At 45.5% G+C, this 13,822-nt stretch overlaps 1 long non-coding RNA gene across 5 annotated transcripts in view; it reads left to right on the top strand.

Moving 5' to 3' along the window:
• Positions 1 to 499: 499 nt before the first annotated feature.
• LOC128831131 (uncharacterized) overlaps positions 500 to 13,822 on the top strand; it is a 40,498-nt gene continuing 27,175 nt past the window's right edge. For 4 of the 5 annotated variants that reach the window (XR_008443762.1, XR_008443763.1, XR_008443761.1 and 1 more), the window contains exon 1: positions 500 to 671. This is a non-coding gene — a long non-coding RNA (uncharacterized LOC128831131). Of the gene's footprint in view, positions 672 to 2,951; positions 2,999 to 13,822 lie in introns of all 5 variants that reach the window. The other variant, XR_008443764.1, reaches the window with a different exon arrangement.

Genomic DNA, 13,822 nt, shown 5'->3' on the forward strand with positions numbered 1-13,822 from the left:
TCTGGGTATTGGGATGGTGCCAAATTATTATTATGAATTACTGTGATTGATATGAATGACTGTGGTGTACATCTGATTATGCTAGGGGATTCTGGGAGCATAAGTTGGTATGGAAATTTACTGAGAGTGATTAAAGGCTCTATCTATGTGTGTGTTTCAGCACAGAACTTTGGTCATATGAGCCAGGGGCCAGCTCACCAAGTAAAGAAAATGCAAAAACACGCCATCAGTGAGCTTGGCACAGGCTGACCCGGGTCAAAATGACTCTTCTGAATGACACCACTCTAAGAGCTCAAGTGAATGATTGATGAGAGGGTAAATGTCAACTGATCTTTGGTCTGTGTCTGTTTGCAGACCTCTTCTAAACTATTAATTAAAAAAACAGTAATGAAACACCCACAGGGCATATTTTTGGGACATGTGACTCCTTTGAAAACAAGAGTTATAAATGCTAAGCAGAGTTAGTTAGTTAGTTAGTTCCTCAATTAATATTTGAAGAGGTCTGTGATGCGGTGACATAGAGGATCTCAGGGTAACCAAGACTCTGTTACAAGGGACTTTTGAACCAGAGGGCCTCGGGGTAACCAAGACCCTTCTTTGGGGGACATTTAACAGACCAAGTACTTGAGAGGGGAAAAGAAGAGAAGAAAAGAAGTCTCCATCTAGGACTGGTAGCTATACCTCTTTTGTTTGTCAATCAGGATACTGTGTAAGCCCAACATAGTTGCGGAGGGTTTATGCTTGGGGAATTGAGATTTATTAAGGAGACAAATTATATAACCTTTTACGGCTTGTGTGATTCTTTCTCAAATAAATTGCTGTGCATTGAGCAAATTGAATCCTAATTTTCACTGGTCCTGGTAACAATCTGCCCAGCTGTGGGCCATTGAAGATCCGTTTCAACACTGGGGACACCCGTGGGGGTAGCGTGGAGGGGCATTGCACACCAAACAGAGGTGAGACGTGAGGAGGGAAGACAGGTTCACATGCCAGTGCCCCCCCCTCCATTTCTGCGAGCACAGATCTGCCTCGCTGAAAGAGAGTGCTGCTCAGCTCCACTGATTTGAGCTGGACACTGCCTTCTGGGTCCTAGAGCTGGTCATGCTCCCCTCCTGTGTGCTGAGAGCCATCCTGTTTTCTGTACAACAGTGAGTGCCTGTGGTGTTGTGGGAAAGAGACAATGGAGAAGGAAAGGGAGTGGGATAGGGGAGGGGATGGGGCTAGGGTGACCAGATTTTATAGGGACAGTCCCAATTTTGGGGTCTTTTTCTTATATAGGCTCCTATTACCCCCCCACACCCCAGTCCCGATTTTTCACACTTGCTGTCTGGTCACCCTAGATGGGGCAGTAGGGAAAGGACATGGGATGGGGAAGAGATGGAGATATGGGAAGAGGGGGCAGGGCGAAGTGGGAGCCCTGCATGCAGCATCCCCTTGGCAGCAGCTGGGGGCCCATCGAACCCCCACCGTGACAAGCCCCACCTCCCCTGCACCTGGCCGTCTCCGACGAGCCCCCCAGACACCCACCCCACTGAACCTCAACCAGCTTCACCTGGACCCCCACCCCAATGAGCCCCACCTCCCCTGCACCCAGACACCCCCACTGAGATCTCCACACTCAGACACCCCCTGCTAAGCCCCAATCACCATCACCTGGACCCCCCTGCAGAGTCCCATTGCCCCTGCACCTGGAACCTCCAAATGAGCCCCTGTGCATCCAGATCCCCCCACTGAGCCACCCACACCCAGATTGCCCCACACAGAACCCTCTTACCCTCCCCTGGATCCCCCCACACTAAGTCCCTCTGCACTTGGATCCTACTGCCGGGCTGAGCCTGCCTGCTCACACCTGGTGTGCCTGGCATAGAGGGACGGGGCCCCAGGGTGTTTCTGGGGCAGGCCTGGCCCTTGTGCTGTGTCAGAGTCAGGTGCAGCCTCACTGCCGAGTCCCTGTCCTGGGGTGGGGGGAGAGGCTGCTGGGTGATCTCCCACCTCCAAGCAACCAGTGGCCAGTGCTCCCCACTGCCATGCCAGAGATTCCACATCTATTTTATTGACAAATAAATTGTGCAGAATTTTGAAACATTGTTTGCAGAATTTTTAATTTTTTTTATGCAGAATTCCCTCAGGAATATGGGGCACTATGCAGTTGTGGTGGTGGGGCTGTGAGGGGGGCGCTGGGAAGTGGGGGGGGATGGTCTGGGGGAGCCTCTAGGTAGGGGTGTGGTGTGCCGGGCCCTGTGCAGTTGTGGTGGGAGGCCAGCGGGGGGTCTCTGGTCAGGTGGGCACTGGGCATAGCAGGTCTGGGGGGTGCTGGGCATTGGGATCAGTAGGAGGCCTCAGTGAGGGGGCGCTGGGCAGAGGGATCTATGTGGGAGGTCTCTGGGCAAGGGGGCACTGGGCAAAAGGGGGTGGTATGGTGTGGGTCCGCTCCTGAGGGGAAGGGGCATGGTGGCAGCGCAGGGCTGGGTGGGCCAGTGTGCATCTGGTGGCTGTGAGATTGTAAATAGTGCCCTTGTGCTGGGCTGCACGGAGCAGGGCCACCCCCGCCACACCATCCCCCATTACCCCAGCTGGTCCCTTGCTCCAGGGACCGACCCCCGTCCCTCTATGCCATGCCCCATTGCCCCCATGGGGCCTACAAATATGTTTGGCGCTGAGCCCACAAAAGGTTCGTTCCGCCCTGATCTGCATAAATGGTACTGTTGATACGTGGGAGTAGATATAACTATAATTTGGGAAATCAATGACTGATAATCAAGACTGCCTGAAGCTGTAATTTCTGAAGCCTTAAACAATACAAAGAGTGGCTGATGTTTGTTTAGATTTTTACATGATGTTTGCACAGTCACACGGTAGTGTCCAACCACTTCTAATGGATATGAATGTGAGACCTGGAGGACAGTAGGTAACAGGAATTGACATATGTTTTGAAAAATTGTTATCCTCAGAGAGTATCTTCAGAAATTCATGCCTGCTTAGGCCAGGAAGAAACACTGTAAGTAAAAAGTAACGTCTTTCATAATGTATAGTTAACCTGTGGAACACACTGTCATAAGTTATTCAGGTCAAGAGTTTAGTTGCATTAAAAATTACATTTATATGGGTGATGTTACATTAAAAAGGATGGAAAAAAGGTTATAGAAGCAATATAAACCCTTCTGCTACAGGGCACAAAGCAATCCCTAATTAATAAGGAATTAGGAAGAAACTTTCCCTAGAGCAGGTTATCATATAATTGTTCACTATTGGATTTCTTGCAGCTTCTACTGAAATACCTGGTATTGGCTATTAGACTAGATGAACAATTTCTCTAACCCAGTTTGGCAATTCCTGTGATCTGAAGTATCTGTGGGAGATATTACCATAAAGAAATACCCATCTGGTGTAAAAGGCAGGTAATCTGTATATGACAAAAGACAGGTCTTAAACACAAATAGCTAGGAATTTAACACACATTCTCAAGAAGCACATTTTCTCTGAGAGGCTGTCACATGTCTCTTACAAGGGTCTGTGAAGAGACAAACTCATACTATGCTGAAAATCCTGGTAATGTTTCAATATTATGTAATTACTTTTATGTCTAATTTAGTGATGCCGTCTGTACTATTTGCACGAACATCTATATTTAGCTATGGAATTTATCTAAATCCCATTGAACTCTGTGGGAAAATACTCATTGACTATAGTGAAATTTGGATGAAGTATAAGGTCACCAGCAGAGAAACGTTTATGGTTACAGATAGTAAAACAAAAATATCCACAGAAAATGAAAAAACATTTTTTTTAGAAATTTCCCATTAAAAATTCTGATTGCTTTTTCGAGAAAGACAAAGGGGAAAACAATGATCAAACAGCAACATTGTTTTTTCTGTTAAAAAAAGGGATGGGTAAAAAGTCAGTCTTAGAAAATCAAAGTTTTATCAAAAATTAATTTTTTTATCAAAACCAGAACCGAAAATGAAAACAATTTTTCCTAAAAAAAATCCAATGAAAATGTTTCAAATAGCTCTAATTGTGGCTTTCCTTCCCAATCAGAGGCACGGAATGACAGGGAGGACCACTGTGAGAACAAGGAAAGTGAATGCCGAATTACACAGATCTCACTTAGAATTATAGAACCATAGGGTAGACAGGACTGCAAGGGTCATCTAGTCTAACCCCCTGCCAAGATGCAGGATTTGTTGGGTCTAAACTATCCAAGACAGATGGCTACCCAGCCTCCTTTTGAAAACCTCCAGCTTCCATCACCTTTCTAGGCAATCTGTTCCATTGTGCTACTGTTCTGACAGTTAGGAAATTTTTCCTGAGATTCAATCTAAATCTCCTATGCTGCAGCTTGAACCCATTGCCCCTCGTCCTGCCCTCTGTGGCAAGAGAGAACAACATTTCTCCATCTTTTTTATGGCAGCCTTTCAAGTATGTGAAGACTGCTATCATGTCCCCCTTAATCTACTCTTTTCTAAACAAAACATACCCAGTTCCTGGCTTCAGCCTTTGCTTGTATGGCTTGCATTCCATCCCTTTGACCATCTTTGTAGCTCACCTCTAGATCCTTTCCAGTTTCTCTACATACATCCTTTCTATACACTGGTGACCAAAACTGGACACGGTACTCTAGCTGAGGCCTAATCAGCACTGAGTAGAGTGGTACTATCACCTCCCGTGACTTGCATACTATGCCTCTGTTAATGCAACCTAAAATTGCATTTGCTTTTTTTGCAATAGCATCGCATTGCTGAAACATGTTGAGGTGTGATCCACCATAATTCCCTTATCCTTCTCAGCAGTGCTGCTGTTAAGCCAGTTATCCCCAATTCTGTACACGCACATTTCATTTTTCTTCCTTAAGTGTAGCACCTTACATTTTGTCTTTTTTTAATTTCATTTTGTTGTCTATATCAATTTATCAAGATCCCTCTCAATTTTATCTTTATCCTACAAAATGTTGGCAACCCCATCCTCCCAGCTTTGTGTCATCTGCAAATTTGATCCGTATGCTCTCTATTCCTACATCCAGGTCATTTAATAAAGATGTGAAACAATGCCGGACCTAGAACAGATCCCTGTAGAACCCCACTTGAAACCTCCTTCCAATCTGACGTAATTCCATTAATAGTTACTCTTTGTTTGCATTTGTCTAACCAATTATGTATTCACTTAATGGTAGTTCCTCCAAGCCCACATTTCTCCATACTTATACCTGTATGACTCTATTGATGTCATATAACAGTTATTAATCCTTGCCGATGCTCAGGATTCTAATACTCCTAGTTCTAATTAATCTTGGCCCTCATGTCATATTTCTCATATAAAATCAAAAGATAACAACAGGTTTATAACAGATCGAAGGGATTTTTTTTTTTTAAACATAAGGCTTATTTGTGAAACTGTCTGCAAGATGAAATTGAAGTAAACAGCTTAGTAAATTTCCAAAAAGGACTAGCAACTTAGTGTACAGGTGAATAAAAATAGTATCAGCTGTTAAAATCGCAAGGATGAAATTACAAAGGCAACAAATCATCATGCTTCAGGGCAACAAACTGATCACCAGCTGGGGTTTGGAAGAAATCCTGCCCTCTTACCTCTACTGCCCAATGTCATAGAATTGCACAATTAAAATAGGTGCATGACAAAGGAGATTGCACTTTTCTCTGAAGCTCCTGGCATTGGCCTATCACAAAGATAGGATACTGGGGGAGATGGACCATTGGTCTATTGTAATACAGAAGTTCCATTGGTAGTTAGTCAAATAGTAACATTTCATTTAAATTCAAGTGAATTAGGGCAATTATTTGGGGTAGAAGGAATAAAACAGTAAGAATTTAACTGCCAGTGGAGTGCTGGATCTCTGGGGGACCTGATGACCTTATAAAGAGGAACTGTAAATATTTGGTCTCTAAATGAGACTTCAGTTCTGCAAATGGAAACATGAGTGTGGCTAAACTTCAAATATAAATGTTCTTCTGTGAATCCCAAAAGGCCTAGTCCTGCAGTTCTTCCTCAGGCAAAACTCCCACTGCAGTTCTTAGGCTAAACCGGGGTGGGCAAACTTTTTGGCCTGAGGGCCACATCTGGGTATGGAAATTGTATGGCGGGCTATGAATGCTCACAAAATTGGGATTTGGAGTGTGGGAAGGGATGAGGGCTCCAGCTGGGGGTGCAGGCTCTGGGGTGGGGCCAGAAATGAGGAGTTTGGGGTGTGTGGGGGGGTTCCAGGCAGGGGCAGGGGGTTGGGGTGCGGGGGGGGGTGAGGGCTCTGGCTGGGGGTGTGGGCTCTGGGGTGGGGCTGGGAATGAGGGGCTTGGGGTGCAGAAGGGTGCTCTGGGCTGGACCAAGGGGTTCAGAGGGCGGGAGGGGGATCAGGGCTGGGGCAGGGGCATGGGGCACAGGAGGAGGTCAGGGATTCAGGTTCCAGGCGGCGCTTACCTCAAGTAGCTCCTGGAAGCAGTGGCATGTCCCCACTCTGGCTCCTATGCAGAGGGTTGGCCAGACGGCTCTGTGCGTTGCCCTGTCTGCAAGTGCCACCCCCACAGCTCCCAGAAACAGCAGCATGTCCCCACTCTGGCTGCTATGCAGAGGCATGGTGCCATCCAGGCGGCTCTGCGAGCTGCCCTGTCCACAGGCGCAGCCCCTGCAGCTCCTGGAAGCTGCAGGGGCGGCGCTTGTGGTGGGGGCAGTATGCGGAGCCCTCTGGCTGCCCCATGCGTAGAAGCCAGAGGGGGGACATGCCGCTGCTTCCAGGAGCTGTGTGGAGCGATGGCACACACAGAGCGGGGCAAGTCCCCAACCCCATTCCCCGGCTGGAGTGCCAGAGCGAGGCAAGCCCCAGACCCCGCTCCCTGTTTTAATGGGGTCACCAGGACTGGCTTAGACTTGCTCCAGCCCTGGGTGGCATGGCTCAGGTTACAGGCCCCATGCCTGCAGCTGAAGCCCTTGGGCTTCAGCTTTGAACCCCCTGCCCAGAGTGGTGGGGTCAGGTTTGGGGTTTGGCCCCTCTACCCAGGGTGGCAGGAATTGGGTGGGCTCAGGCTTCAGTGCCCCCTCCTGGGGTCATGTAGTGATTTTTGTTGTCAGAAGGGGGTCACGGTGCAATGAAGTTTGAGAACCCCTGTCCTAGACTATTTGGGGCTCTACCCTGCTTCATGGCCAGAGCCTTAAGACTGTGTTTTCTGTTCTGCCCTGCCTGCAGGCCTGAGCTCCTTAAGACTGGTAGTCTACACTATCCTGTTTAAGGGCTGTGGCTTTAACCCCCCGATAGGGAGTGACATCCCATAGATATAGTGAGGCGGAGTGGCCTCTCCTTGAGCTGGTGGGGGAGGAACCCTCACTAACCCACTACAACTCTGTTATAAAGAGGAGTCCTCTCCCTCTCATCCCCCCACACAGAGAGGCTATGTTCCTATCTCCCTTTCCCCATCTACCACAGCACAACATTCAGATTGTGGGCAGGAAAGATTTCTTATATTCCTTCCCCACTCTCTGCACAGGTGCAGTGACAGTCTAGCTCAGGACTGCAGGGGTGGCTTGATTAAGGACTAAGCCAGGGATCGGCAACCTTTGGCACATGGCCCGTCAGGGAAATCCGCTTGTGGGCCGGGACGGTTTGTTTACCTGCAGTGTCTGCAGGTTTGGCTGATCGCAGCTTCCACTGGCCGTGGTTCGCCATTCCAGGCCAGTGGGGGCTGTGGGAAGCAGTGGCCAGCACATCCCTCGGCCCACGCCTCTTCCTGCAGCCCCCATCAGAGCAGGCTCCAGCTTGTCAAGCAGGTGCTTGGGGAGGCCGCTCCGGAGAGGGGTGGCACGTCCAGGTATTCAGCGGCAATTCAGCGGACGGTCCCTCACTCCGCCTGGGAGCGAAGGACGTCCTGCCGAATTTCAGCCGCAGATCTCGATCACGGCTTTTTTGTTTGTTTGTTTTGTTTTGTTTTGGCTGCTTGGGGCGGCCAAAACCCTGGAGCTGGCCCTGGCCCCCATTGGCCTGGAACGGCGAACCACGGCCAGTGAAAGCTGCGATCGGCCGAACCTGCGGACGCTGCAGGTAATCAAACCGTCCCGGCTCACCAGCAGATTTCCCTGACGGGCCGTGTGCCAAAGGTTGCTGATCCCTGGACTAAGCATTGAAGGATTTGACCCAAAGATCTGATTATTTAAAGTAACTTCCGAAAAAGGGTTAATAAACAAATTGACAGTTATGCATGAAAGTCATATGACAATATGTCTGGAATAATACAGTGGAAAAATGAAAGAACACTTTTATTTTCAGGTGGTATTGCTCCTTTCTATTTAAATTCTCTGACCTTCAGGGACTCAAGTTAGTTCTAGCTTTTAGTTTATAGATTTTGTGTTTGGTATTCAAGGTTAACTTCTCGCTTGATTAGACATGAGCAAATGCTAGCAGCTGCAAGTACCACTGTGGAAATGAAATATTGTACTGTGTTTGGTCAGAAATGTCAAGAACCTGGTAGTTAACTAAAAAGATATCAATTTGTCTTCTATTAGCAGCTCTAAAGTAAATTAAATAGTCTTTCCTTTTTATGTCGCAAAACATAAAGATGTCATAATCTGGAATATGTACAATAATTTGAAGATAATTACCCTCATTTTATGCAGGTAGTGGTGTTCTCCCTTTAATTCATTACCAATATTATCACAGCACCAACAGATGGAAGTTCAAGAAGTTAGGAAACATATTTGTATGCTAAAGGAATTTTTAGTTATGCGCATTGTTTTGGTAATGAAGTATAAGTGTGTTAAAAATCACAAAAATAGGGCACTATACTTTTTCAATGTACTATTGGTATTATGTAGCATAACACACACTCCCTCTGTCTTTTTGTAAAGAGTTTTCTGGGTACGTTTTTTATGTAGTAGCATCCTGTGAAGATATATAGGGCAAGATCCTAAGCTGGTATAAATTGGTGTAGCTTCATGGACTTCAACAGAGCTATATTGATTTTCACCAGCTGAGTCGCCAAAGAGCTACATAGAATATAGCCACATAGTGCCCAGTAGGTTTTATTTGATTTAACCATCTACTTTATTTTAGATGTTTCAGTTACAAAAATTAAGCCAGGTGAATTACATATACTGTGCCTTACTGGTGGGGCATAAAAACTGAAATTGTCACAAAACAGACAAAAATTGCTTCTAATTTTTGGGTGCTATGTATAGATCCTGGTTTTCAGAGGTGCTGAGTTCCCATTGATTATCCCTGTTGTTTGTGCTGCTGGCCTCTGAAAACCAGGCCCTAAGTGTCTCAAATTGGGCTCTCTAAATAAATAAAAAAATAAAGTAAATGGGGGCACCAAAAATTAGAGGCCACTTTTGAATATATTGGCCTAAAATGTTTTATCATTCTGTGGTGTACTCTGGTATCACTGTGTGAGCGCAGCATAAGAACTTAGATACAGAGGCAGATAACCAAGGAAGCCCAGATTGGATGCCAACAACTTCCCCTCTCTCCTTGTGCATCTGTCCAGGGCCAAGTACAGCCTCATCCTTGCAGATCCAGCACCCATCAACCAAGGTCCTGCATAAACAGCAGTTCTAGGCTCTCCGTATGTGGAGGAGTGTAACTGGTCTACTCATCTGTTCTCTATGTTGGCTAGTAGTGCTGGGCTGCCAATGAAGAGAGACCACACTGTGGCTTGGAAAGGGTGGGGCAGGGACTGCTCAGACTCCATACCCATAGACACTTGGACACAAGGACTCTGAGAGGAGCTACTGGTGTGCAACCACTCCGAGCCCCATCATGAATGTTGGCTTAAAGCCAGAGTCTTTCCCTATGGTTTTTAGTGTACAGATACTATTGAGTTCACTACCTGTGAGCCTTTGGCTTTAAGAGACATGAGCTAAATTTGAAATCAAAGGAGACACCTTTGAAGTAACCTCAGTGGAACAAGTGATTGTTATGTGCCAGCATAGAGTAAACTGGACAAAGAGAATACACACTGGCTGCCTTGTTTAATGCATATTTCAAGGGCAGACTTGAGAGTAGTGCCTGGAAATGTTCAGGCAGATCACTGGAAGCATGTTTTCAGGTACAGCTTCCTCCTTCACCTCTTTTTTTCCTTTCTCCAATGTCATTTCCTTCCCAGAAATTTCTGCAAGGCATTAGCAACAGCAGCTGCCATATGGCCAAGTGACTTTTGTTTGGAGACTTCACAGCTCAAACAGGAAAATGAGTCTAAAGAGTTTTGCAGCAAAAAAGAATAACATTTGTTTTCACATAGTAATCCAGGATTCGTTTCAGCATTCTTCCAAGTGGGATGGTGGTCCTTTAACACTGAGCAAGGGAAATTGGAATGGAGAACGATGAATTCATGGCCAAAATGGGCATTTAAATTTTGAAAAGAGCATCCAGCAGCTCCCAGTTAGGCACTTCAATGTCTGGTTTTTCAAAAGATGTCAGCTCCCAATGAGGCACCTAACACCCTGATCATTCAGTGGCACAATTCAGTGGAATGACTTAAGCACATGCATAAGTCTTTGTAGAGTCAGAGCCTAAATGAATCACCAGACTTTCAACAACATCTGGTACCCAGCTTCCAAGGGCTTGTTTGAGCAGCCAGTGACTGTGGAAACTCAAGGGCTCTTCAGGCGTGCCCTCATTCCCCACTCCATGTTCTCTTCTCAAAGAAAGGATTAATACCTTCGTCTCTTGAGGGTCTCCTTTTTCCGAGTTACCTAGATTTGTGGGTTAGTATTACGCCATATCGAAACCAATGGAGAAGGAGCGAGGTGAATTTAAAATTGAATACAAGATTGAGTCAGAGAGGACAGGGGAGGGAGCAGGTTTGTGGAAAGGAAATCTATAGGCAAACTATGCCTCCTCCAATATGTGCACGCTAGGGGTGAGGGCAGGACTAGACTCCTGCTTAGTGTCTCTGTGCTGGATAACTTCATAACTTGGCTGCACTCTATTTCTCTAGAGGAGGGGGTTTCTGTCCAAGGTCATAGCCTTGCTGCTGTGAACACTAGCATGGCAGTACTGGGGGGACGACAGCTTGGGATACACCCTTTGAAAGGTGAAGCAAGAGGTTGCCCTTATAGTGGTTCCCCCATTGCCTATAGAGATATCCAGACATCACAGTTCACACAGTGTACTTCTTTCCCCTCCCCAGTTTACCACTGCCTCTGAAGAGGCCTCATTTGAATTTTAATATGTTTGGGGCTTTTTGTACCAAAGCATCCCCAGCTCTGGGTATCTGGGATCTGCCATCTCTGCAGGAGCCCCAGGAGCAGGGGATGTTCTGGGGAAGGTGTGTGTGTTGCTGGGGTGGATCTGCATCCCCGTAATATTGAATCCTTTCAATAGCCCATCATAGGTGTGAGGGGAGGGCTGCTCTAATCTTCCCTTGGGGCTATACCAGCCCTGGCCGCCTCTGAATAAAGAAGATGCAACCTATCTCCATCCCTGTGCTGGTGCAGGGATCCAGATCTATCCAAACATTCACATTTGGGGCTTGAGTCACATGTCATCTGTTGGGAAAATTCCATCTTATTAGTGCTTGGTCTCAACACCACCTTCTTACGGAATCTTTTTTTTTTTTTTTTTTTTTGTTAGCTGTGCACACTTGGGCTGGCCAATATTCTCAGCATATGTTTGTATGGTACTCTAAACATGATATGAAAGTACTATTGAACTTATCAATGTTGACTTGTCTCTAGTGGTGTATTGTGCCCAATCACTGATTGACCTGCTGTGCACTGCTCCAAACAGGCTTTGTGCACTGAAGTTTAACTGCAGCTTTTTCAAAACATGGCATGTACCTCTCTAGAGCCATGTGATTATGGGGTGACTAGTATACATTTTATTATTATTAATACAAGGGTAAGGGCTCTCTTCTTCTCTCCAAAGCACTGTAAAGTACATCACAGACAGTAATTTTTATGTCTTGGAAACCAAAGCTGGAGAAAATTGTCAATAAGACTTACATAAATGACTAATAATTTTTCTTGAGAAGAACTTAAACTCTTAAAAGTCAGCCAGCTGGCACTTTTAAAGTCTATCTGTAAATATTAAAATCCTTCACTTGAAAAGAATCATGAAATATTATCAATATCCCTGGTGTGTAATTCAATAAAAATGAAGTCAACCAAAAATGCTACCACAAACCTTTTATGGTAATGATATCAACTAAAAGGAGACCATCATTATGTCACAGGATATGTCTACAGAGCATAAGATGTACACAGGCTATCCTACCCAAACTAGCCTGAATCCAGATAGTGCAGGTAACAATAGCAGTGAAGACAGGGCAGGCACAGTGGAAGTTAGAAAGCTGAATACGTACCCAAGGTCTATGCTGGGTTTGTACAACCAGTGCTCTGCTGTCTTCACTTCTATGGTTACCTGCACTAGCTGGAATCAAGCTCGCTCAGGTAGGTGAGCCCATGCTGGGTAAACGTACCCTAACTGCTTGTACAATTGGGTTTGTTTCATGGCAATTCTCCTTTATATACATGAAGAAGTTTTACTGACATTGTTCATCCTTATACATTTTCATACTTGCTATTTATTTTCACCTATTGGTTTGTGGTAGTGGAACCCACAGTGCCCAGTTCACACAGGATATGAGTCCATTATAGCTGTAGATTGGGAGCTGTAGCTCAAGCTGCAGTTGTGCATGCTTTTTAGCTCTGGAATTTCAATCTCGGTGTGTCTGCCAAGATGGTGAACCTCTCATTAGCATGTAGAGGCCCCAATCATGTGTCAGGATCCCATTTGGGATAGACTCTATAATGCTATGTCTTTGCATATATACTGGTCATATTTCCAGTAATTATGGGCATTCTCCTATGTAAGTATATTCAGACATGATGGGCCCCAGTCCTGCTACTCGATCTGCACAGCTCTGCCTGCCTGTGTATCTTCAATTGTGGGATTTAGAGATTTATACAGTGTAAGGAACCTTGCAAAAATAATGGTAATTCTCTACTTCTGAAATATCAAAAATAGAGCCTGTGATGCAGAAGAAATAACAGTCCCAGGCAAAATTACTGTTTAGATAAAAAATGCGAAAGATTGTTGCAAATGAAAGGAATACATTTCAATTAGTTCAAGCACAGACTTTGCCAAGTCTGAATCCTACTGTACACAATATTAATTGGTTACACAGAAAGACAAAATGGGCATTATGGGGTCAGGTTTTAAAAAAAAAACTATCAAAACTAATGAATGAGCATGAAAATGTGGGTGCAACTGTTTCTGTAAACCAGTAATGTGAGAGACTATCAAATATTTGGGTTACATAACAGAACCCTCTGGTTATGTTTTATTTTTGGAAACAACAAAAATGCATGGATTCTCTGAAATGAGCATTTAGTAACTTAATCACAAATGTGAAATGAAGTTAACAAAACAAACAACACCTATTAGATTATGGGGTCAGTGGAATGCTCTGGAGTGTTTCTCCCAGTGTAGTACATGATGTCTGCAAACATTCATTACAGAGGGATGTGAGCTACTGCAGTGGTCAGCTGGACAGTGTTTCCCGAGTCTCACCTACACTCTCCTGTGAGTTGGGAAGGTTTTTAATATATTGGGAGTGAGGTTTTTAGATAGATAATTTACAGAGCAACCAATGAGTTACTAGTGCTGTGCCAGAATGTTTTATGATGTAGTAAGAGAGGGCAAGAAAGAAGATGGCCATAGCTCAGATACGTAGGAGAGGACCACACTGTACATAAGATCTGTGGCAAATAGGACAGTCTTTGACTTCGCTGAGGCACAGGTAATCTGGAGGTACAAGCTTACCCTGAAAGACATTGTGCACTTCTGTGATTAGCCTAAGAGAGCCCTGGAGAGGGGTGACCA

The sequence above is a fragment of the Malaclemys terrapin genome, chromosome 2 (genome assembly GCF_027887155.1).
Source record: "Malaclemys terrapin pileata isolate rMalTer1 chromosome 2, rMalTer1.hap1, whole genome shotgun sequence".
In the NCBI taxonomy this organism is placed as follows: Eukaryota; Metazoa; Chordata; order Testudines; family Emydidae; genus Malaclemys; species Malaclemys terrapin.